The sequence below is a fragment of the Hippoglossus stenolepis genome, chromosome 14 (genome assembly GCF_022539355.2).
Source record: "Hippoglossus stenolepis isolate QCI-W04-F060 chromosome 14, HSTE1.2, whole genome shotgun sequence".
NCBI classification, from domain to species: Eukaryota; Metazoa; Chordata; class Actinopteri; order Pleuronectiformes; family Pleuronectidae; genus Hippoglossus; species Hippoglossus stenolepis.
This window is the reverse complement of record NC_061496.1, coordinates 17,259,142-17,263,267: the sequence shown is the minus strand read 5'-3', so window position 1 is coordinate 17,263,267 and position 4,126 is coordinate 17,259,142.

The following is a 4,126-nucleotide window of genomic DNA, read 5'->3' as shown; positions in this document are numbered from 1 at the left end:
AGCACCTTGATTTCGTTGTCAGAAAAGCTGGTGGGAGTGACAGTATCTAGCTGGTATGATAACTGAACAGGCAAGGGATTAGCTGGAGTGCTAAGACTTGATGCGGTTTATAGCAGGTTTTCACAAGCCAATCACGATTGTCGTGTTGAGATCGTGCTTCTGAGTGTTGCCTTGAGGTCCCCATCCACCCACACATTACTGTGAGTGTGTGCATGCTTGCAAGAGAATTCCCTCTGCTGAAATCACAGTGTAGCAAAAGCTTAACCAAACTGTTGTGTAAAATTACAATTTATGTGTTGTATCATAGTACGGTAGAGAAAACAACCTTTTTATAAAGAGCCACAATCATCTCTCTCTCTCTCTCTCTCTCTCTCTCTCTCTCTCTCTCTCTCTCTCTCTCTCTCTCTCTCTCTCTCTCTCACAGACATCATTTTCTATTTATTCATTCTTCTTTTGAAGCATTTGACCCTGGTATTTAAAGCTAGAGTAGCAATTTAAGCTATGCTTTCTCTACTCTGTCTGCAACCACAGTTAAACAAACCAAAACGGCTGGCAGTTCTTAAAACATACATTTATCCCAAACACAACTAAAACAAATGATACAGTTCTGCTCTATCTGTCATCCATAGTCCGGTTAGAGAGACAAATGACTGCATGCCACCAAAATTACAAAGCAGAAGTTTTGCTACGTTAGGAAAGCGAGTGCATGAGCCATCTGAATAATGAATATGTATCGTACACTGAGTGAGTGCAGAAGCCTGAGACTGGGCCAGAACGCTGAGGCTGTTTTTTGAGATCTGACCAGAAAGTATAGAGTGAAACGACAAACACAAGACGAAGGTTATTGCTAAAGTTGAATTATTTATTTATACGCATTTTACCTTTTGCTTCAGTCTGTGTTTTAAACATTCACATTTTAGTTTGACCAGAATTTGGTCCCTAATGACGCTGAGCAAGTCACAACAGGGGCAGATTCCTCCAGTCAGCTGTGCACTGCGGATTATCCTGATCGCTGACCTGGACTGGCTCTATGCACGAGACTGCAGGTTAACAAACCTGCAGTTTGAGGAAGAGAGTGTGTGTGTGTGTTTGTGTATGTATGTCTGTACAGATATTTTTGTGAGGACCATTCTGAGCTAAGAACATACAGAGTGAGGACACTTTAAGAAAGTGAATATGTTCTGACCAGTTCTGACCCACTTTCAAAGGGCTGTTTGAGTAATGGTTGGGGTTCGGCATTTAGTTACGATGTACAAGTTTAGGGTATGCGGCTGTGGAATGCATTATGCCAATGCGTGTCCTTACTTTGTGTGCGTGCGTGCGTGTGTGTGTGTGTGTGTGTGTGTGTGTGTGTGTGTGTGTGTGTGTGTGTGTGTGTGTGTGTGGGGGGATGCAAGCTTAACTGAATTTGGGGAAGCGCTAGGGGGAGCTAAAGATCATCATCACCAGACTGATTGAAAACACAACCAGGTGCGAGAGATCCTAGCTCCTCCTTAAATAAACAGAGCTGAGCCAAGACAGGGACACGAGTAAGCCAGCTTTGCTCGTCTGTCTGTCCCTAAACTGTATTTAAAAGAGGTTACTGCAGGGTTACTGTAATCACTGTACGACACAGTATAATATTATGATGGCATGTAGAGCATGGATGCCAACTTTTGGAACCGGAGGTTTTATATTTGCTAACAGCAACCTACATAGTTAGTAATGCAGCATTTTTTTAGTTATTTTTTATGTCACTGGTGCAGTGCCCAGATGTCTATGTCTATGTCTATTTGCTTGGCCTGTGGTAATGCTCTCGAGCTCACCTCAGAATTATTCCCTATAATTAGTGAGCCCTCTTCAAACAGTTCTACAATATACTGTAGTATACTATAGTCTATGGTGCAGAGTGAAGTTAGAAAACTTTGTGTTCATCCTACCTGGTTTATCTGCGATGGGAATTTTATGGTCAAGTAGTCTTTTTCATAAAATTATACTAAATTGGCTCATAAATAAGTATAATAATGATTTTAAATACACACACACTCTGACTGCTACAGAGCGTCTGTTTATTCAATGTATTTAATGTAGTGTATTGGATGTATCCAGAGTCCAAATCGTACCAAATTTGGCACTGCACTTATCCTCACTAACCCGTATCTCCAAGACCTAAACTTTTCATGAGTTCCGAAAAACACTGGTTTTCGACACATTTTTTAGATGGCAATGATGCAACACTTCTGGCCCACTTGCAACTGGTTTAAAATAGATGTGAGCCTTAAGTGGCCCACTTGTAAAATAGAAAATGTGGACCAAATATCCCAAAACAAATGTGGGCCTTTTTTGGCAAACATGAACCTACCGTGACCAATGTGGTAAATAGTAAATATAGCCTGAATAGCACAAAATTAATTTGGGCCATCTTTGGCACCTTTGGTTGACACACTGTTTTGCTTTGGCTTACTTGTGGCCCAAATGTGGAAAACGGGAGCGGACTGCCTAAGTGCCATCCTTCCCCGGGGTATGTGGGCCGAATGACAGTGTGACATTGTGGGCTATATGTGTGCCAAATGTTGGTCAAAACAATTTTGCTTTGTGGGAGTGGAGTTTTAAATGATTTATTTATCTAAAGAACCAATAAAGGAATCTGATAAAAGTTCTGGAAAATTCAAATTTGGACATTTTCTTTGAACAATGTAGAATGTTTTCTCTGTATTATTAATTGACACTTTGGTACAGCACAACCTTTTGTGCAAAAATACAATGTGCCAACTATACTAATCATTCCTTCTGTGGGTAACTCCAACTTTGGGCGCGGACACTGTCTTGTATGTTTGATCAAAATGATACATGGTGAAAGGTGAGGGATGAATATATACGTAAAGTTCTGTTCCTTTTTGTAAATCAGACTACCTTTCGCAGCTGTAACAAATTAAAGCTTTTGCAGCAGGCCTGCACATGTTTATAAAAAGAGTCACATTACAGGGGAAAGAAATTTTTAAAAGTGCAACAGTCTGTCTGGCTGATGTCAGAGCTGGTGACTTCATGGTCTCCGGCCTTTTGGTGCAGCATCCAAGAGGCTGTCAATCCCGAGGACGTAGGGGGAAAAAGGAAGCAACTTACTAAAAACTTTCAGGAGGGAGTGAAGGAGGATAAGCAGAGATGGACCAGCTAACATATATGATTCACTTCACAATTCACTTTTTTCACATTTACAGCGGCAGTCTTTGGTGAAACAAAGTACAATGAAGGCGATGAAATGTCTACATTTCGCCATTAAGGCCCTTTTCTGGGGTGCAGTCCTGGAATAAAAGAAGTCATCACAAAACAAAAATGTCGGAAAAAGAAAAAGATGATACTGAAATAGTCAATAGTGAGAATAAATTTATGTTTTTTCAAATGTTCTCATGAAGATGGATGTTGTATCTAGTCTTATTTAGATTCATTAATAATAATAATCATAATAATGATTATTATTATTTTTATCAGGTATATTGTTTATATTGTTGGGCACTGTTTTTCACTCAGCTTTAGGATTCATTACTGTGACATACTCATCATTGTGAGTTGTATCCCAAGGATGGTTGGCCCTCGCTCTCTATTCGATGAGAAACATAATGGGTTTTGTTTATCTACTTGTTAAGTTATTGGTTTTTTACCACCTTACATTTCCTCACTGCAGGTTTTTAATGTGGACTCCCATCAAACACACTCAATTGACTAGATTACAATGCAGGTGCCAACTGTTCTTTCTGAGCTCGGAAAATCCAGTTTTCCAACATGGAACAATTTACAGAACAAACTTAAACTTAATTTGGGGCAATTCAAGTTTTTAATCTCACTGACAGCTCCAGCTGTTCTTGTTTTGGTCGATTGATTTTTTTTTTATTGATTCATTTTCTTTAAATATATTATTCCCAAAGCTCATACATTATTTCGCAATTTGGGAAATGTTACTGTTTCTTATTTGTGTTTTCTTCTGAATGAAAGAATTATTATTATTATTATTATGAGAAAATTCAGGTAGTCTGCTCAACACCACCAGCAGCAGCCAGCAGGGGTGTAGGAGGGTTAGAGAGGTAAAGGACGCCCTCCATCCCGCCTCCCCCCTCTATTACCTTGCCTCCTCTCTCCTCCTCCTCCTTCT